The sequence below is a fragment of the Hypanus sabinus genome, chromosome 6 (assembly GCF_030144855.1).
Source record: "Hypanus sabinus isolate sHypSab1 chromosome 6, sHypSab1.hap1, whole genome shotgun sequence".
In the NCBI taxonomy this organism is placed as follows: domain Eukaryota; kingdom Metazoa; phylum Chordata; class Chondrichthyes; order Myliobatiformes; family Dasyatidae; genus Hypanus; species Hypanus sabinus.
The window spans coordinates 145,500,883-145,523,551 of NC_082711.1; the positions used below are offsets into that span (position 1 = coordinate 145,500,883).

Below are 22,669 nucleotides of genomic sequence, written 5' to 3' on the forward strand. Positions count from 1 at the left end.
CAAGCCCAATCTCTCCAATCTCTCTGCGTAAGACAGCCCTGCCATCCCAGGAATCAACCTAGTGAATCTACGCTGCACTTCCTCAATTGCCAGAATGTCCTTCCTTAAACCTGGAGACCAAAACTGTACACAATATTCCAGGTGTGGTCTCACCAGGGCCCTGTACAAATGCAAAAGGACATCCTTGCTCTTAACTGAGAACATGAATTGTAGAGTCCTTGAAAGTGAGTCTGTAGGTTGCAGAATCAGTTCAGAGTTGAGGTGAGTGAAGTTATCACTGGTGGCTCAGGAACCTGATAGTTTTTGGGTAATAACTGTTACTGAACCTGGAGGTTTGGGACCCAAGGCTCCATTAACCTCCTGCTTGATAGTACGTTTGTAGAAGCAAGAACAGAGCATGGCTTGGATGGTGGATTCGAGGATGGATACTGTTTTCTTGTGGCAACGCTCCATGTAAGTGTGCTCAATAGTGGGGAGAGCTTTACCTCTGATTGGCTGGACATGAGCATCTACCACATTTGTAGACTTTTCCAGTGCTGCAAATTGATGTTACCATACCAGGCTATGATGCAATCAGTCCGGGTACTCTCCACTTTGCATCTATAGAAGTTTTAGATGACATGCCAAATCTATGCAAACTTCTAAGAAAGTAGAGGTGCTGTTGTGTCTTCTTTGTGATGGCACTTTTGTGCTGGTCCCAGGACACATACCCTGGTATGATATTGCCAAGGAATTTAAACTTGGAGCACCAGCTTCCTCCTGTAGTCAATAATTAGCTCTTTGGTTTTGCTGACGTTAAGTGGGAGTCTGTTGTGGCACTATTCAACCAGAATTTCAGTCTATAATCCGATTTGTCGCCACCTTTAATTCAGCCAACAATGATGGTGTCGTCAGCAGACTTGAAACTGTGGTGTACCTATGCTGATGCCGATCTGTGCTGACTGGGGTCTGCAACTGAGGAAATCAAAGATCCAGTTGCACAGAGACATATTGAGGTCTAGATCTTGGAGCTGTGTGATTAGTTTTGAGGTGACGATGGTGTTGAATAATGAGCTGTAGTCGATAAAGAGTATCCTGACGTTTGCAGCTTCAGTGTCCAGATGTTCCAGAGCTGAGTGAAGAGCCAATGAAATGGCCTCTGCTGTTGACCTCTTGTGATGTAGTAGTTTGAGGTTACTCCTCAGACAGGAATTGATATGCTTCATGATCGACCTCTCAAAGCCGCTTCACAGTGGATGTAAGTACCACTGGATGCAAGGCATTCATTGTGCTCCCCAATTCTAAAAAGTAATGAGAAGTTTAGTAGCTAATATTTGCTGGGAGAATCAAAAGTTCTCTGAAATGTACCAACTGTGAAGCAATGTGACAGAGGGGTGGGGGAAAGACATGATTCTGACCACATGCATTTTAATTGTCCCCAGAGCAAGAGTATTCATTGTATTTCATAAAGTAGCCTTCAAATATTCAATTTTTTTCCTGACGAAAGGGCACTTCAATAGTGAAAGCTAACAAATCCACTTTCTTAAATGTTCAAAGCAAATTTATTATCAAAGTAGATATGTCACCATATACAACCCTGTGATTTGTTTTCTTGCAGGCATAAAGAGTAAATACAAGAAACAACAGAACCAATGAAAGACTTCACCCAACTAGATGGATAAACAACCACTGTGTAAATACAAAAGAGAAAAGTATAAGAAGAAGAACATAAGGTGAAGAGTCCTTGAAAGTGAGTCCATTGATTGTGGGAACAGTAGGTGATAGCATGAGTGAAGTCCCCTCTGGATCAGAGCCTATTGGTTGAGGGGTAATAACTGTTCCTGAACCTGGTGGTGCAAGTCCTGAGCTCCTGACCTTCTTCCTGATGACAGCAGCAAGAAGAGAGCATGTCCTGCGTGATCAGAGATCCTTGATGATGGAGCTGCTTTCCTACAACAATGGTTTGTGTAGATGCGTACAACGGAGGGGAGGGCTTTAGCGGCAATGGACTAGGACCTGTCCACTACACTTTGTAGGATTTTTTGTTCAAGTGTTTCCATACTGGGCCGTTAATCAACAAGTCAATGAACTCTCCACCACACATCTCTAGAAGTTTGTCAAAGCTTTCTTTAGGATGGCATTCATGCAAAACTGAGGAACTCACATTTTTCTTTCATTTTAGTTCTGACAAGAGGTTCTGAACCCAATGTGTTTTGACCTGCTGACAGTTTCCAGCAATTTCTGTGTTGATTTATGATAAAATTCCAGGACCCAATGACCTACTTTTTGGGGTTTTGAAATAGTGGCTCAGGGGATTATAGCAGCTAAAACTCAAAATTCTAGAATAGTTCCCACAAATTAGAGGTTTCAAAGGTTCATTTTTTAAATTATCAAAGTATGTTTGAGATTTGTCTTCTCCAGATTGCTATGAAATACAGAAAAATCACAGAATTGTTGAAAGAAAAGACATCAATCCCACCCATGTGAAAAGAAAAAGAACAAACTGTGCCAACCCCATGTTCGCACAAAAACTAACAGGTCGGCAACTAGAACATCAGGCCCCACACCCACAGCTTGCCAATCAGCAACAATAAAGAATGGGTGAGAACACACCAAAAAAAATGTAAAATTGAAAGAGGCCGATATGAATTACAGTCCAATCCATAAAAAAGTTTCTATAGCATACCCCAGGAGTATTGAGGAGAGAGCAACCACTCGAACACAGCAGCCTTTCCGAGGAGAGCGACTCTAACTCAGTGGCCCCTCGGAGAAGAGCAACTCGAACTCAGTGGCCCCTCCTAGAGGGGCTATTCAAACCTAGCTGCCCCTCCAAGAAGAGCAACTCAACCCCGTTGTCCCTCTGAGGTAAACAACTCGAACCCAGTGACCTCTCCAAGGGGAGCAATTCAAACCCAGTGGCCTCTCCAAGAAGATTGACCACTCGACCACTCACTCTCCTCTGCATTTGCCTTAATCTTCCTCAATGCTTTAATCAGTGAGAAGTATGCTTGATCATGGCCCTGCACCTCATCTCTGAGCTTCTCCTCAAGGTAACTCTTGCTCACAGTTTTCTCCTGGAAATTTTCCAGGGACAGCAGAGTGCTAGCTCACTCAACCAAGCTACAGACTGTAAGTCAGAGGCTCCAACAGTTTGAAATGCAAAATTATTATAAAAATAAGTAGAAAAACTGAAATAATTGACTATCTGGAAAATGTCACCCAAGGAATCATTGTTTGTCTAGGCAGGTAACAAATATTTAAGAGTTATTTAAGAAATGACTGGAGAGGAAACAGAGAACTACACATCAATTTGTGTAACATCAGTACTGGGGAGATACTCGAATCTAGTACCAAGAAAATGGTGTCCAGACGTTGAAGAAATAATACGAGACTGTGGAGAATTACAAAAGTGAAATAGTTTGATAAATTTGATGGACATTTTTAGGTTTGTAACCAGCAGAATAATTGGAGGGGTGTGCTGTGAGGAGAACAGTTGTTGTAGTGCATTTCAACTTCCAGCAAGGCCTCTGATTATATGCCACACAAGATATATTTAAACAAAATGGTAATGAAGAAATTAACTGGCATGCATTGAGGATTGATTAAGGGAAAAATAAAGTAAAAGGTAGGAATTAACACTTGGGTTGCAATGTTATGACTAGGAAGAGTTTGCAGGGGCGCCAGCTCTTTGCTATTTATATCAGTGGTTTGGATGAAGGGATGATGTATGAGATACCCAAATTTGCTGATGATACATAACTAGTCAACATTGTAGATTATAAGGAGGGTATGACTGGACAAGGTCATAGCAGATTGAATGTAATCTGGAAGAATGTCAGTTCTTCCATTTTGGTGGAATCAAAAGAAAGGTAAGGAATTTTGTAATGGTCAGAAGCTGAAAGGTGTTGGTATTCAGAGAGACCTGGATGTTCATTTTAAATTTCAATGTAAATTGATTATAAAACTATATAAATATCAGCATATAATACCTTCAAATTCATTTTCTTCCAGGCATTTACAGGAAACCAAAGAAATACAATTGAAAAAAATCTAAAACTACAATGACTGACAAACAACCAATACACAAAAGAAGACAAACTGCACAAAATACAAACGAACAAATAAATGAATACTGAATACAGGAGTTGTGGAGTCCTTCAAAGTGAGGGTTGTGGTATCAGTTCAGAGTTGAGGTGAGTGAAGCTATCCACACTGGTTCAGGAGCTTGATGGCTGGTGGATAATAACTGTTCCTGAAGCTGGTGGTGAGGGACCTAAGGTTCTTGTACCTCCACCCAACGGCAGCAGTGAGAAGATAGCATGGCCTGGATTATAGGGTTCTTAGTGATAGATGCTGCTTTCATATGGGAGCATTCCTTGTACATTTGCTGAATGGATAGTCAGTAGAATATGCTCAATACAATGTGTAGTCAAAACTTTCCAACGCATCACTGGTACCAGCCTACCCACCATCAAGAAAGGTTCCAGTGTCAGTAATATCACAGAGTATCTCATCAATCCTGCTCATGGGTACTGTGTCCCGCCCCCATCAGGGAAAATGCAACGTAGCTTTCTCGCTAGGACCACCAGACTCAAAAACAGTTACTTTCCTCAAGCAGTAAAGTTGATCTGTACCTCCACCATTGACCCACTCCTCCATACCTCCAACCACTACTATTTAATTAATTCTTGTCAGTCACCTTAAGTACAGATATCCCTTTGCTTAGCATCACATAATGAATACGTAATCAATCTATGCATATGAGCTATCTTACATATTTATATTCATTGTATTTACGTTGTCATTATGTTCCTTATTGTGTTTTTTTGGTGCAGCATCAGATCTGGAGTAACAATTATTTCATTCTCCCTGCTGAAGGATCCCAGTCTGCACTCTTTTCTCTAGATGCTGCCTGGCCTGCTGAGTTTCCCCAGCGTTTTTGGTTAAGCCCAGAGAGTGGTGAGTATGTGGAATGGGCTGCAGGCAACGGTGGTGGAGGCGGATACGACAGGGTCTTTTAAGAGACTTTTAGATAGGTACATGGAGCTTAGAAAAATAGAGGGCTATGGGTAAGCCTAGTAAGTTTTAAGGTAGGGACATGTTTGGCACAACTTTGTAGGCCGAAGGGCCTGTATTGTGCTCTAGATTTTCTATGTTTCTAGACAATCTTAAATCTTGATTGGAGGGGAGGAAGTTCCCTGTGATTGATTGGGCTGTATTCGCTACTTTTTCTAGACTTTTCTGTTCTTGGGCATTAGTAATTCCATAACAAGAAGTGATATTACCAGTCAGGATATCTCCACTGTGCATCTCCAAGAAGTTTGTCAAAGTTTTAGGTGACATGCCAAATCTGTGCAAGTTTCTGAGAAAGTAGAGGTGCTGTTGTGCCTTCTTTGTGATAGCACTTACATGCTGATCCCAGGGCAGATCCTTTGATATGAATAAGTACTAAGGAATTTTAAGTTACCTCTCCGTCTCAGGTCACTGAAAATTACTATCCTGCTTTAACAATTGATAAGGAAGGCATATTGGATGTTGATCTTTACTGCAAGAGGACTTCTGTTCTACACATGGCCTGATAGAACCTCACACAATGGTGGTCAACCGAAGAGTGTAATGCTGAGGTGACATTTCAGGATTAATATTTGAGCTAAGGAACACTATAGAGGTTAAAAATACAGCAATGTATCCAAGAGGAGTTGAGTAAACATGGTCGATGAGTTGTGGTTGCCTGGCTTCTAAAATTCAGTGAGGGGGAGGTGGTAGGATGTTCCTGTGAAACATCCAGGCTCATTGTGTTGGGATGGGAATATTCATTCCTGAATCAGCAGGAGTGTGATTGAGGGGGCCCACATTCCGGGAGGGAGGGGAGATCGGGGGTGGCAGGGTTATTATCATCTTGGGTTTGCCTACTGCTTGACGGAAGGATGAATTAGGAGATGATGTGGTCAGCTTCCTGTCACCAGAGCAGTACAAACAGATATTTTAGGTTTGACAAACTGTTCTCCCTCCCCCTCTCCACAGATACTGTCGGAATTACTGAAATATCTGCAGTATTTTCTGTTTTTTAATTAAAATTTGCAGTCAGTTGAATGTCATATGAGAAGCAGAGAGGGGGACCAACCATAAGATCAGCCCAGAGAAAACTGGGAGATTCAGCAAATAAATTTGGGTGGGGGTGGGTTATATGGGAGGCAGGATTTAAGGGTCAGCATAACTTTGTGGGCCAAAGGGCCTGTACTGTGCTGTACTATTCTATGTAAATTGGATTTTACCCCAGTAAGAGTTAAGTTCACGGATATTAGAATCAGAATCAGGTTTTATATATAATTGGTATATGACATGAAATTCGTTGTTTGTTTTCAAAGTTATATATTATTCTTGGTCACAAATAAAAATAAATTTTTATTCCCACAAACACAAGTGAGTACATGGAATGAGCTGCTGGCAGCAATGGTGGAGGTGGAAACGATAGGGTCTTTTAAGAGACTCCTGGATGGATACATGGAGTTTAGAAAAATAGAGGGCTATGGGTAAAGCCTAGGTAGTTCTAAGGTAAGAACATGTTCGGCACAGCTTTGTGGGCCGAAGGGCCTGTATTGTGCTGTAGGTTTTCTATGTTTCTAAAATCTAAAGATTTTGGAAATCCAAAGCAACACACACAAAATGCTGGAGGAACTCTGCAGGCCAGGCAGCATCTATGGAAAAGTGTAAATAGTCAATGTTTCGGGCCAATACCCTTGATCAGGACTGGAAGATTAAGAAGGTGGGGTAGGGGAAGAAGTATAGGGTAGTAGGTGATGGGTAAAACTGGAAGATGGGTGATGTAAGGAACTGGGAAGTTGATTGATGAAAGAAATAATGTGATAGAGAGGGTTGAAGACCATGGAAGAAAGGGAAAGGGAGGAGCACCAGAGACAGATGATGGGCAGGTAAGGAGATAAGTTGAGAGAGGGAAACAGGAATGGGGAATTGTGAAGGGGGGAGGCAAGTATTGGAAGTTCAAGGACTTGATGTTCATGCCATCAGACTGGAGGCTACCCAGAAGGAATATAGAGTGTTGCTCTTTCAACCTGAGTGTGGCCTTGTCATGGCAATAGAGGAGTCCACGGACTGATTTTTATTCTGTTCCCTTGGACATGAGTGACTACTACTCCGTCATTATAAATCTTTAAAAGTCACTGTTATACATGCCAACAAGAGTTGACAAAGTGCAAATTATATTGTACTGACATTTATTTCAAATATTTTAGTGACAAGGTCAGCTCAGTTGTTTGCAGTATTATCCCTGATTCCAAAACAATGTGGAATTCAAATTGCACTCCAAACTTGAGCTCAGCACTCATCACTTCAGTGCAATGCAAAAGAAGGCTGCACTGTCCTAAAGTGTAATACTTCTGCACAGTACTGAAGTGTTAGTAAGAAAACTAAGTCCTGATGTATATGTGCAGGTGAAGGTTAAAGATCTTTGGGTATTATTTGCAAAGTTATCTACACATCCTGTCCAAATTTAATGTCTCAGATAATACAGTAAAACAGTGGACCCCAACCACCGGGCTGTGAGGAAACGATATGATTTGGCGGTATGAAGCGATATGAGTCAGCTGCAGTGCAGTGCACATGCTTTGTGGTTGGGGACTACTGCAGTAAAACACAACCAATTTCTGCAGTCCTCTTAATACAAGTTGGTTGCCAGATTTTCTACATTACAGGAGCAAATTAACTTCAAAATATAGTCCACTAACTGTAGAATAATTTGGAATGAAGTAACTGATGCTATATAAGTATAACTCTTTTTGTGTCAAATATAAGTTCTCCTTGCTCCTTTGAAGATTTGCTCATATTTAATTTCCAGGTCATCAGAAACTTGAAACCCTGTAGTTTGCTTCCAACTCACTCATAATTAATCCAGCCTGTAGAAAAACAATTATTAACAATTCTGAAATTGGTTAGTGGCATTGATTTCACAGTCAGTAAAATGGATATCTGACTAAAACTCAGTGCTGAAATAGAAAGATTGTTGTTTGTGATTCAACAATGTGTAGTGTACACAATGAGTAACTTTAGTTTGCCTTATTAAAGTACATTGTGTACTTAATAAGGCAAACTAGAATTAACATAAATACCAAATGAGTTCGGAAAATGCTGTCTCATTTGGTCGCCTGGCACTTTAGGCTCACACACAAAGAAGGCTATTTAGCTAAATTACTGGAATGTAAGTTGCATTCTGTGGATGTGCAGCTTAGTTGCAGAAACTTGCAGAATCAGCTCTATCACGGGTGCCAGCCTCCATAGCATCCAAGACATCTTCAAGGAGCGGTGCCTTAAGAAGTCAGCATCCATCATTAAGGATCCGCACCACCCAGGACATGCTAACGTCTCACTGTTACCATTGGGACGGAGGTACAGAAGCCTGAAGGCACACACGCACCAATTCAGGAAAAGCTTCTTCCCCTCTGCCATCCAATTCCTAAATGGACATTGAACCCATGAACACGACCTCATTGTTTTTTTATTTCTGGTATTTTGCACATAAACATACTTAATGCAACTCAGTTTTTTAATCTATATTTATCATGTATTTCATTGTACTGCTGCCGTAAAGTTAACAAATTTCATGACATCTATCGGCCATTTAAATCTGATACTGATTCTGATTCTTATTCCAGATCTGTAACTTCATGAAGGAGAAACATGGAAACATAGAAAACCTACAGCACAATACAGGCCCTTTGGCCCATAAAGCTGTCCCAAACATGTCCTTACCTTAGAACTAGCTAGGCTTTACCCATAGCCCTCTATTTTTCTAAGCCTATGTAGCCATCCAGGAGTCTCTTAAAAGACCCTATCGGTTCTGCCTCTACCACCGCTGCCGGCAGCTCATTCCACACACTCAACACTCTCTGCATAAAAAACTTAGCCCTGACACCTCTTCTGTACCTACTTCCAAGTACCTTAAAAATATGCCCTCTTGTGCTAACCATTTCAGCCCTGGGGAAAAACCTCTGACTATCCACACAACCAATGCCTCTCATTATCTTGTACATCTCTATCAGGTCACCTCTCATCCTCCATCACTCCAAGGAGAAAAGGGAGTGTTCATTCAACCTATTCTCATAAGGTTTGCTCCCCATTCCAGGCAACATCCTTGCAAATCTCCTCTGAACCTTTTCTATGTCCTTCCTGCAGTGAGGCAACCAGAATTGAGCACAATACTCCAAATGGGGTCTGACCAGAGTCCTATATAGCTGCAACATTACCTCCCGGCTCTTAAAATCAATACCACAATTGATGAAGGCCAATGCACCGTATGCTTTCTTAACCACAGAGTCACCCTGCGTAGCAGCTTTGAGTGTCCTATGGACTCGGACCCCAAGATCCCTCTGATCCTCCACACTGCCAAGAGTCTTACCATTAATACTATATTCTGTCATCATATTTGACCTACCAAAATGAACCACCTCACACTTATCTGGGTTGAACTCCATCTGCCACTTCTCAGCCCAGGCTTGCACCTTATCAATGTCCCGGTGTAACCTTTGACAGCTCTCTACACTATCCACAACACCCCCAACCTTTGTGTCATCAGCAAATTTACTAACCTATCCCTCCACTTCCTCATCCAGGTCATTTATAAAAATCACAAAGAGTAGGGGTCCCAGATCCGAGGCACACCACTGGTCACCGGCCTCCATGCAGAATATGACCTATCTACAACCATTCTTTGCCTTCTGTGGGCAAGCCAGTTCTGGATCCACAAAGCAATGTCCCCTTGGATCCCATGCCTCCTTACTTTCTCAATAATAAGCCTTGCATGGGGTACCTTATCAAATGCATTACTAAAATCCATATACACTACATCTACTGCTCTACCTTCATCAATGTGTTAGTCACATTTTAAAATTAAAATCTCTTTCACAGCTAAGGATATTGTTAAATATAGTAGTCAACTGCAAATTCATTGCCCATTCATAATCTGATTATATAAATTCCTTGTCACCTTATCATTAGGACACTGTGGTTAGCGCAATGCTGCTACAGCTCAAAACATTCCAGAGTTCGGAGTTCAATTCCTCACCTTCCTGTGAGGAGTTTCTATACGTCCTTCCTAGGACATGGAATGAGTGGGTTTCCTCCGGTGCACCGGTTTTCTCCCACAGTCCAATGATGTACTCGGTAGATTATTTGGTAATTGTAAATTGTCCTGTGATTAGGTTAGGGTTGATGAGATTTGTTGAAGGTTGCTGTGGTGACATGGCTCGAAGGGCCAGACAGGCCTACTCCACACTGTGTCAATAAAATAACAAAAAAAATTCTTTGACTGACAACCACTCTGAATATTGTGGGTTCAAAAGAAAATTTCTATACATCAATAACTGCGAAGAAAATTAGAGTTAAGCATCTCCACACCTTTCAATGAAACCTTGGAATCGATTGTCAGGAGTAACCTTGAGGATTATTTGAACAATTATAAATCATTACAGTAACAAAGATTAAGAGGGATAAAATGATGTCAGATTGACTTCTTTAATTTAATGAAGTGACTAAAATTTAAAGAGGAATGAACAAATTCAAACACTCATGTACATGCTTATTAAAGAAAACAAAGTGTATGGGTGACTTGGCTGAGTAATATTGGCTGGTTGACTCAGATATAATGGACTGAGGGCCTTCCTTTTAAATTTTTAAAAATGTCTTGTCACTTCTGAACTTTATCAGAGTGTGGGAAGGACAGTGTCTTTCAGCCCTGGCATTAATACAGCTTGAGCACACAGTTTTGCTGTACACACATCCACTTTCAGCGGGGGTCAGTGGATATTGATCGAGCGGAAATGAGATTAGTTAATTTAAAACTGACCAGGGTCAAACCTAGAAATGTCTCTGGGTAAAAATATTTTAAAAGATCACCAGTTTTAAACAGGTGACTGCTTTATCTCTACATGACTTTCAAGCAGAGTTAGAAATTTTATCACTAATATCTTTTGCCTCAAGTCTTGTGTTGAACGATATAATGCACAGATTTAGTCTGTGAAATATCACACATTCAAGACAGCTGCTGGCCTTTTGTACCTTTGTGTGTTTAGTGTGTTTACACAGAGTTATCCTCCTTTCTGTGTGCAGAGAGGGTCCTCAATGAACCTTTTTTCCCCCAAGAATAGAGAGCATAATTGCTTTGATTGTTCTCTATGCAGGTTTTTTGCTGCCTGAGATTCTATAAAGGAACCAGTGACGATGCAAGGTGATCGAGGTTTCACATGCTGGTGGTGGGGTTGTTGGTGTAGTTTGGACCTAGGTTATGACCCAGTGAGCAGCACATACCTGAGCAGTCAAATTTCCAGAGGCTGATCTTCAGGCCTAGTCTGTATCAGGTTACCTGTCATTGAACCACACACATTCAGAATCAGAATCAAGCTTATTTTTCACCAGCTGGTGTCGTGAAATTTGTTAACTTAGCAGCAACAGTTCAGTGCAATACATTCGGCTCCACGTTATCATAACTTGGAGACCAAACACCTAGCCTTGGTATGGGGGCACAAGGTAAGGCAGATCCTGGAACTTGGAGCAAAAAGAACAATCTGTAGGAATGACTCAGCAGGTCACAAGGTGTCTATGGAGGTAATGGGACAGTTGATGTTTTAGGTCAAAGCCTTGGACATTTTGCTGGACTGCTGCAGGGTCTTGAGCCAAAGTGTCAACTGTCCACTTGCCTTCACAGATGCTGTGTCACCCACTGAGTTCTTCCTGCAGTTTATTTTTCGCCCTATGCATCCCCTCGTTCCCAGCGATATCAACGGATGGTCTCCATGAATTATAGGAGTGCGTGTACTTTTAATTTCTGCCTATTGCTGCTAACCAGTATTTTATGATGAAGCAAGGTATTCCAAAACTGCTATTCCCACCGCTCTGTGTAAGGAGTTTGTATGTTCTGCCTGTGACTGTGTGGGTTCCTCCAGGTGCTCCGGGTTCCTCCCACAACTGGTACAAAGACGTACCAGTTGGTAGGTTAATTGGTCATTATGAAGTCCTGTGATTAGGCTGAGGTTGCTGATTGGTCTGGCTCAAAAATAATTTTAATAAAATTAATTAGCACCCTATTTGGAAACATTGTCCCCACTTCAGAGACAATGCTGGAAGTTTGACCTTGTTATTATTCTGCTTGCTAAGGGCTGAAATTTTGGTACTTACCAATGTTTTTTTTCCATTTTTCATCCACTTTCCACTTGGCCAAGGTTCCAACAACAGGCATGCAAATGTCTTATCAAATAACATGCAAATCAAGGCTTGGTGATATTCTTAGGGTACTAACAGTTAAAAGTTATTGCCATGAGATTACTGTTCTTCAGGTACTTACAGGAAGAATAAAGAAATACAATTGAATTTACAAAAACTATACATGAACAAAGATTGACAAACAATGTGTAAAAGAAGACGAGCTGTGCAAATAAAAAATATTGAGAACATGAAGTGAGCCTGTAGATCATAGAATCAGTTCAGAGTTGTGGTGAGTGAAGTTATCCACGTCAGTTCAGGAGCCTGATAGTTGTAGGGTAACAATTATCAGGCTCCTGAATGGTAGTGGACTTGGATGATGGAGGCTGCTTTCTTGTGGCAATGTTCCATGTAAATGTGCTCAATGGTGGGGTGGACTTTGTCTATGATGGACTAGGCTGTATCCACCATTCTCTGTAGTCTTATTCATTCCCTGGCACTGGTGTTTCCATTCTAGGCCATTTTGCAACCACTTAGTATACTCTCCACTATGCATCCATAGAAGTTTGACAAAGTTTTTGGTAGCGTACCCAATCCACGCAAAGTTCTAAGAAAGTAGAGCTGCTGTCATACCCTTTTTGTGATGGTCCCGGTACAGATCCTCTGATACATTAACACCTTGGCATTTAAAGCTACTGACTCTCTTCTCCGTGATTCCGTACTGAAGATTGGATCATGGACCTCCAGCTTCTTCTCCTGTTGTCAATAATCAGCAGTTGTTGTGGTGGTGTCATTCAACCAGATTTTCAGTCTCCCTTCTATATGCCAATTTGTCACCACCTTTGGTTCAGCAAACTTCACTGTGACACTGAAGCTGTACTTGGCCACACAATCATAGGTATAAAGTGAGAACAGCAGAGGGCTAAGCAAGCGGAACAGTAACCAAAATAGTTGATGGCTCTATTGTCATCTGGAAGCTGAACCATGTACGTCACTCATTCAGATTGCTGGTGGCTTTGTGTTAACAAGTATATTGAAAGCAGTACAATGTGTCACTTTACACTCAATTCATTTATCTTCTTTATCTTGCTCACCAAAGGGTCTTGCATCTACATCATTGTTTTCCAAACATCACGTTATGAATCACGTTATGAAAATCAATCAGAGAGCACTGTGATAATGAGTGGAAAATATGTTTATTTAGTAACATTGGCAAGGACAACAAAAGAGATTACTTCTGTTCTTCAGAGCAGTACCATGGCATCTTCAATATGTCCTCAAGGAAAGAGACAAGGCCTTAGGTACAACATTTCAACTGAAGGAAGATTATCTCGGTTTATTCATTAGTAACAAGGATCAACTTTATTTGCCTTATACACAGTGCATTTACACATATTAAAAATTTGCTGTGGTGTGGGGAGTACATGCAACAAAAAACAGCAACATTCAACAATTCTAAAATAAAAGAATTACATGTATATAAAAAATAAACTTAGGGGTTAAAGAACAGGTATGGAATAAAATGTGCTTGAATACATAAAACACGAGCATTTATGTATGATGCACGAGGATCTTGCCACATTGTGCTGATCAGAAAATGTGTTGGTTATCTCCTCAACATGCTGCCAGGCGGGTAATCTGTCCTCGGTAGTACTCTGGAACTACCTTCTGTCACTAAGCACCATGATCCCTGCCAGAAATGTCACGGATCTGAAACAGCCTGATGAAGAGCAGCTGCAACAAAAATGAAGCACAGGTCTCACCGAGCAGGAAGCATAATGGACACAAGAAACCTAGTCCCCATTAACATCCATAGGCCAAGTAAGCCCTTATTAGATATGCTTGAGAAAGCTGGGTTTCCTGAAATGGGCCACTTCCTCCCTGTTTCCAGGTTCTTGCAAGAACACCTGCTGACTGATGGCCAGGGTACTTTTGAGAACATATTACATAATTGACAGTCAGTGATGCACGCACTCCAAAGAGTTTCCCATCACTGTTATTTACTGCTTGATGATATTAAGTCTTTGGGTCACTTTGGGAACAACCAGGAGCTTTTGTGAACCTGAGTTTATGAATCGTGGCAGTGGCAGTCAAACATTTTCTAACGTAGTGAATGTTGGTGAATGGTTCCATGGAAACAAGGCACATTCCTCCTAAAATGCCGAAGGCATCCTGTGACAAGCCCATGCCTGACCAGCTCAGTTACAAGTCAACACAAGAAGGATCATCAATCTCACTGTTATTCTTCCAAAGCAAACATTCAAATCCTAGGACATAATCCAGGTCCATAATTCATTAAAAGTGGCGTCATAGATTGATGAGGTCACAAAGAAAGCTTTTGGCACATTGGCCTTCGTAAATCAATATATTGAGTACAGGAGATGGGATGTTATGTTGAAATTGTGTAAGACGCTGGTGAGGCCTAATTAGGAGGATTGTGTGCAGTTTTTGTCAACTACCTACAGGAAAGACGTAAACAAGGTTAAAAGAGTATAGAGAAAATTTACAAAGATATGCTGGGTCTGGAGGACCTGAGTTATAAGGAAAGGTTGAATAGGTTAGGACTGTATTCTTTAGAACATAGAAGACTGAGAGGAGATTTGATAGAAATATACAAAATTATGAGGGGTATAGATAGGGTAAATGCAAATGTTACGAATGAGGAGCAACTCTGATGGGCAGAAGGATGCATAGTCGTCCCCCCCTTTTTGAGAATCGCAAAATCGCTACTATTTCGGGTCAGATACCAAGGAAATGAGAGAGAGACAATGCAGAGATACACAAAAGTGGAATGTCTCCTCCTAACAAAAGCAGAATGAAACCACTGATTACCGCTATTGTCTCTTGGAGAAGGATTGTGTATTGAACATTGTTCTATTCATTGAAACCCCTCAGGGAGCAACCAGAGTGGTCTGGTTGATGGGTTGCATCATCCCAACCTGATTGACACCTGAGACCCCGTGAGTGGGGATAAAAGTAGGGTCTGGGGAAACACCCCTCGAACGCACCAGGAGAGACGCTACGAGACCGGTGGGGGCTTGTGTGTGTGTCCACCCTTGCCTGGGTGTCGAGTCCTCCACAGAATGGTCTAGCTAAAGGACGGAGGGGTCATACGTGAATGGCCACAACAACAACACATTGACGGATCAAAATCGTAAAAGGAAAGTCGGCAAGTCAATAACTGTTTCTCTCTCTCTCTCTCTCTCTCACTCACTCACACAATTGCAACACAGCAATCAACAACTACCGCAGCCTGCATGAACTGAACTGAACTTGATATTTCCATCGGAAATTCATTATCCCCTAGACAACGATAGAGCTTATTTATTATTGATTATTATTTTGCCCGCACTTTTAGGTTCAGTATTGATGACGTATATTATCTGTATATTTGCATTGATATTATTTTTGTGTATTTTTACTAATAAATACTGATAAAAATAGTATCACCAGACTCCAACGGATAATCCTATCTTTGCTGGTAAGATACCCAGTTACAGAGTTCGTAACAACTTGGGGGCTCATCCGGGATTTGATACCAAATTGGAGAGCCAGTGAATCAGGCTTTTAAGTCCAGACTTGGATCTGATTGCGCGGATAACCAGACAGGAAACCAGCAAAGATGGACGTAGACGAATTTACACAAAACCCGACTTTGAAGGCGCTAGAGGGGGCCACAAAGACGGACTTGGTAAATATTGCGAAAGGATTAAATCTCACAGAGGTGAGGTCATCAATGAAAAAGTGGGAGATGCGGAGGGCCATAACTCAGTATTATATTGAGAAGAATGTGTTTTCGGCTGAGGTATAGGAACAGATCCCTAAAAAGGTACCAGCTATTGGGACAGCTCAGTTAGAGTTGGAAAAATTGAGGCTGGATGCGGAACAGAGGAAAAGGGAGTATGAGCTCCAGCTAAAGGAGTTAGAGGTGAAAAGGGAGAAGGAAAGAGCTGAAAGAGGGAGTATGAGGAGAAGGAGAAACAGAGGCAGCATGAGCTGGACATGGAGAAGTTAAAGCAAGAGAGAAAGGTCCAAGGGGTGGACTGAGAGGAGAGGTTTAATGTTAGTAGGGAGTTTAGGTTAGTACCTCCGTTCGAGGAGACGGATGTTGATAGTTATTTCTTGCATTTTGAAAAGGTGGCAGTGAATCAGAAGTGGCCAAGAGATCAGTGGGTGGCGTTGTTACAAAGTGTGTTAAAAGGGAAGGCACAACGGGCATATGTGGCGTTGTATGTGGAGGAGGAGGAGTATGAGAATTACAAGGAAGTAAAACAGGCCATTCTTTTGGCCTACGAATTGGTACCTGAGGCATATAGACAAAAGTTCAGAGATTTAAAGAAAGTGTGGAATCAGACGTATGCAGAGTTTGCCTATGAGAAAGGTGTGCTCTTGGATCGTTGGTGTGCGGCAGAAAGGGTGGAAGAGGATTTCTGGCGTTTCAGAGAGTTAATTCTGATTGAGCAATTTAAAGGTTGTGTTTCGGATGATATCCGGATGTATTTGAATGAGAAGCCGAATAAGTCTATATCAGAATTTGCCAGGTTCGCAGATGAATATGCCCTAACCCATAAGACCAAGTTTTCCTCGAATAAGAGTTACCAGAAAGACCGTAGGAACGGTAGAGAAAGCCCGCTGGCTGAGGCAGAAATTCAGCCGGGAGCTAGTGGTAAAAGTAAGGAGGAAGAAAGGCAAGATGGCAGGAGGGTTCCTGGCTTGACCTGTTTTAACTGTGGAAAGGTTGGTCATATTGCATCTAAGTGCTTTGCTCTGAGGAAGGAGACAGGAAAAGGGAACGCAGCAGTCCCTACAGAGTGTATTGTGTTGATCAGCAAATTGATGAGAAAGCCCCAGGTAGATAAAATAAGAGAGGGGTGTGAGAAATTTATTTCAGAAGGGACCGTGTCTGTGAAAGAGGGAGAAACTCCAGTTCCAGTGTGGATCTGGAGAGATACTGGAGCTGAGCAGTCATTGATTCTCGGTAAGGTACTAGATTTTGGTCCTGAGACTGGAGAGGTAGTTTTGAGAGGCATAGGAAAAGGGACAGAAGCTGTGCCTTTGCACAGGATCATTATAAATTGTTAGCTGGTATCTGGACCAGTTGAAATAGGGGTGCGATCAGAATTCCCGAGAGCTGGCGTGGAAGTCCTTCTTGGTAACGATTTAGCAGGTGGTGACGTGTGTTCAGCCATGAAGCTGACGAGCAAGCCTGTAAGTGTTGAGGACCCGCCCCTAGATTCCAAGATCTATCCCGCATCCACTCGCAGCATGTCGGAAAAGGCAGCTGAGACAGAGACCAGTTTAAATCAGTCCAGTATCAATTTGGCTGAGACGTTTTTACCGACCCTGTACCAAGAGGGGTTGAGGGTAGTAAAATGGAGAATAGGGAGGTGAAAGAGAGTAAAGGAGAGGAGGTAGACCTACCCTTAGCCAGGAGGAAATTTATAGAGGCACGGAGTAAAAATGAGAAACAGATAAGGCTGTTAGAAGATCCAGGGTTGGACATGGATGATCTGTCTGGCTTGACAGAACTGTTTGAAGAAGTTGAAAATTTTAAATGTGTTCCCGATAATGAAATAAGGACAGTCCTAGATGAAAAGGATGCCATTACCTTGAAAGAGTCTTCTGGATTAGCAGATGAGGTTGTTTTAACCCGCAAGGTTGAGTTTACTCCGGAAGGGAGTTGCCCAGAGAGTAACTGGGAGGATCAGGGGAACTTAGAATTTGAAAAGGGGACAGGTATTGAAAGCCTGGAAGAGGCAGGTGTCCTGTTTGAGTTTGTTCAAGATGTGGATGCACATGGTACTGAACCTAGTAATGAAACTCAGCAAAAGTCTGAGGTATCTGATTTAGTTGAAAAGGAATGCAGTCCTTTTGGGTCAGATGGACTTGGTTCAGTGAAGAAAGGGTTAACCTTGGTACTAGTGGGAAGTGAGAATTCCCAGTTGTTTGTGTTAGAAGGTGTGTTAAAAGTTAGTGAGGAGATAAATTGGTGATGTGGATATTATTATTGAAGGAGAAGGGAAAAGTGTAGTTCCTAAATTGAATAAAGAAAATTTAAAGTCTGGATTGATGTCAGAAGCAGTAACCAGGCTGAAGGGACAATGGCTTGTTAACAAGGTGCCTGTGAATCAATTACTGTTTGATTTGGAATGTAAAGGTACCCCACTCGCTAATGTTATTCAAGGGTGTGCTGTGAAGAGGCAGAATTTGAAATGTTGTTTGGACAAAGAGGGATCACTTGCAGATGTTAACCTGAAAACTAATAGAACGAAGGGTCCTGAAGATAAAACTAACGACTTGCTTAAAAATAAAGAATTGTGTGGAAGTTCAGAAGATGGGCTAAGTTTGGAAAACATTGTTGATAAAATAACTCCTATGGAAGGAGTATGCAAAAGCCTATTCCACACTGGTGAGCAAGCTAACCACGTGAGAGTTAACTGGAAAAGAGGCGAAGGTTGAAAAAATGCCACTTTAAATAACAGGATCTGGTTTTAAGGGACTTTGACAAAGCATGTAAATAATAAAGGCAACACTATGGAAGATTGACTGTTAACTTTAAAAATAAAAGATTAGTATTTGCATTAACTTTTGTAATGTACTACAGAATTATCACATGTATTGGTTCACATTTTGTATTATATACTTAAGATCACAACCTTTTCGTTTTGTTTTTGCTGAAGAAAAGGAATAAACATAGGTGGTTATTAAATTGGAGCCTGATGCTACAGGAATTTATTAAGGTACAAGATCTTAAGATATTAAAGGAAGTGATAATGTACTCGCTGACTGTTTATCTAGATGCTAAATTGAATGTATGACTGTATTACTCTGTAGTGAAAACTCTTGTATTGTGTTAGATTCTGTAATTCTGTAAGACTCTATTAGTTAATTATCCCCTTTTGGGTGAAAATTCTTAGAAGGATGGGGGTGTTACGAATGAGGAGCAACTCTGATGGGCAGAAGGGTGCAAAGTCGCCCCCCCTTGAGAATCGCAAAGTCGCTACTATTTCGGGTCTGATACCAAGGAAATGAGAGAGACAATGCAGAGATACACAAAAGTGGAATGTCTCCTCCTAACAAAAGCGGAACAGAACCACTGATTACCGCTATTGTCTCTTGGAGAAGGATTGTGTATTGAGTACTGTTCTATTCATTGAAACCCCTCAGGGGGCAACCAGAGTGGTCTGGTTGATGGGTTGCATCATCCCAACCTGATGGACACCTGAGACCCTCTGAGTGGGGATAAAAGTAGGGTCTGGGGAAACACCCCTGGAACGCACCAGGAGAGACGATACGAGACTGGTGGGGGCTTGTGTGTGTGTCCACCCTTGCCTGGGTGTCAAGTCCTCCACAGAACGGTCTAGCTAAAGGATGGAGGGGTCATACGTGAATGGCCACAACAACAATGCATCAAAGGATCAAGATCGTAAAAGGAAAGTCGGCAAGTCAATAGCTGTTACTCTCTCTCTCTCTCTCTCCAACAATTGCAACACAGCAACCAACAACTACTGCAGCCTGCACGAACTGAACTGAACTTTATATTTCCATCAGACAATACATTATCCCCTAGACAACGATAGAGCTTATTTCTTATAGATTATTATTATACCCGCACTTTTAGGTTCAGTATTGATGACGTATATTATCTGTATATTTGTATTGATATTATTTTTGTGTATTTTTACTAATAAATACTGTTAAAAATAGTATCATCAGACTTCAACGGATACTCCTATCTTTGCTGGTAAGATACCCAGTTACGGGGTTCGTAACATAAGCAAGCTTTTTCCACAGAGGTTATGGCTTAAAGGTGAAAGGTGAGAAGTTTAAGAGGAACATGATGGGAATCTTCTTTGCTCAGAGGGTGGTGATGATCTGTGACTTCCTATGGCTAGCAGCTATGTAAAGAATGCATTCACAGCCCAATCATTTGTGCAATGCTGCTTGATAACAAAACCAATCTTCTCTGCAGTACATACTTGGCAAACCCAGTCACCACTCCATGATCCTGTAACATTCAGATAGTCAGGCAACTTTTACAATAGTGACTTACTGACAGGGCAGATTAATGAGCTACTCAGCAAACATCCATCAGACCAATTTGTCACTAGAATGAAAGTTCCAATGTGCACCAAATGGAATCATTTGCTGTTAAACATAAATCACCCAAGTGATAACTTGAACTTAGGCAGCTTCGATGGGAAGTAAAACAGGATTAACACTTAAGGTCAAAGATTCTTCATCTGAAGCTGCGTTCATCTTAAAACTAAAGCATTAACTCTGGCTTTCATTGTACAGATGCAGCCTGACCTCTTGGGTGCTTTCCGCATGTTCTGGTTTTTGTTTCAGTTTTACAACATCTGCAGTTATTTTTATTTAATTTTCAGTCATTAGTAATGCAATGTGCCTTTTTTTTCTTACTGCACCACTTCAAGAGGGGCACCCACAATGGTGTTGGTGGATCAAGCACCAGGAAGCCATGAGAATTGTCTACCCTCCAGAAACTAATGGCAGACCAGCCCTGGAAGCTGAGGACAATGAAGGCATGACTGAAGATTGTGGTTACTACCAGCTCACAGAACACAGCAGGGGTTGCTGAGGAAGCCAACATAGAACTACCTCGTGAGACAGCAATGGCTGTTCTATTAGAAACCCATTGTCAATCCCAGGGACAACCATAATTTGCTGGAGGAACTAAGCAGGTCAAACAGCATCTGTGAGCAGAAACGAAAGATCAATGTTTCAGGTAAAAAAAAACCTACATGGAGTCTTGATGCAGGGTTTCATCCTGAAATGTTGATAATTCCTTTTCTCTCACAGATGTTGCTTGGCCTGCTGAGTTCCTTCAGCATATTGTTGGTCCAGATTCCAGGATCTGCAGTGTCTTTTGTCACTCACAGAGGGCCTGAAGGTTCAAAGTTCCAAATAATTGCAGGGAGGGTGGACTGCAGGAGATAATGGCACCTGGGACGTCCCCTCTGCATAATTCAATAGCCAATCAAGTGGGTCAGTCTCAAGAAAATGTTGTCAATGTTTGTACAATGTCTTGAGTTTACATCAAAGCTGAGGTTTATTGGGAGTGAAGACAGCAAGCCTGTGTATTGGAAAAGAGAATGAGACGAGATACAGTGACACCTTGTGAGTGGTGCTGAGCAAAGTTGCATCGAGAAGGACACCATTGCTGTGTACATCCTGAATGTTGGAAACATACCTGGGAAGTGTCTGAAAACCTCTGGGCAACCATTCCCCAGCTTCCGGCCAATCTGCAGCAAAACAGTTCAAAGTCCAAATTCAGGGATCTGCAACCTCCTTTAAGACATGTATTCAGTTTATAAATCAACAGGTTTAACCTGCTAGAAAGTGCTTAACAAGGTTAGGTGGGCATGCCTCTGCTGAAATGATTTGCCAGCATTGCGAACCACATCACAAATAAAATCAGTCATGCCTCCCCCTCTTCACCTTCCCAGCCTGATGGCATTGTTTCAGATTATAGCCTGCAGACACCCTAGTCACACATCAATTGTTCCTTTAACATGGAGTTAAAATTACCTCAATGATTTATTCACAATTCAAGAGGTGCATTAGTTGTGCTTTAGTACCTCATCCACGAAGCTCATATATACATACATAAGCATGGAAACAAGCAATTTAGCTAAGGGGGTATCACACTGAAATCAAGTACTATGCACATATTTTCTAGAAAAAAAATCCAGCAGTGACCAGATAGCCTCTTCTCCTAAACCTGGGTTGGTGCTGGTGGTTTTGTGGCTGTCTTCCTCTAGCTCCAGTTTGTATTAGCACACTCCAGACATTCAAAGGAAACCGTAGAAATGTAAATTAAGAAAAAGGAACTCCAGGAACAGTGAGACAATCCCTCAGTATCTGAAGGGGTTTCCAGTTCTCCACATGTGACGAGCAGTTGAAGTTTTATCCACTCTGTTGTGAAGATCACACTAAGCAGGCGAACAGAAGCTGCCTTGCTGTTGCGGGTGCAATATGTGACGGGTCATTGTTGTGCTCCAGTGAACAGGTGTCAACTAACATGCACAAACCAAGATATGTGTTGCAGGTGACTTATGCAGCCTTGGGCGTGAATAACAAGAGCAACGGCTTCAATGCAGTGCAATTTCCCTGAAACACTTTGTAAGTGTATTATCAAACCACATTTGAAATCAGACCACAAAAGAAGTCAAATAACTAAGAACCCAAAAGAGGAAGTTTTCATGAAATAAAGTAAGATACAGGTAATTAGAAGGCAGATGAAAGAGTTTAATATCTTGCTAGCAGATGACATTAGTGCAGTAAATAACATCACAGCCCAAGTTAAAGGAGAACAGATATCTGGAGAGGGGTATAGATTAGAGGGAGAAGGCACAAGTGGTGGCCACATATGTAAGGTATACCCAGGCACCATTTCCATAACTAGGAGAAGGACAACACTAGTTGTCATTAAGTGGTCATTAGTGGAAATGGTGAGCAG

At 41.6% G+C, this 22,669-nt stretch overlaps 1 long non-coding RNA gene across 2 annotated transcripts; it reads right to left on the reverse strand.

The window, feature by feature from the left end:
• Nucleotides 1-21,571, reverse strand: LOC132395929 (uncharacterized). Of its 2 annotated transcripts, XR_009512788.1 has the most exons (4): nt 21,401-21,571; nt 11,299-13,923; nt 10,058-10,266; nt 1-1,280 (listed from the first exon to the last, which is right to left on the reverse strand). It is a non-coding gene; the product is annotated as an uncharacterized LOC132395929 (long non-coding RNA). The 2 variants fall into 2 exon arrangements; XR_009512787.1 differs by having other exon boundaries at nt 10,058-13,923.
• Between the last annotated feature and the right edge of the window lie 1,098 nt (nt 21,572-22,669).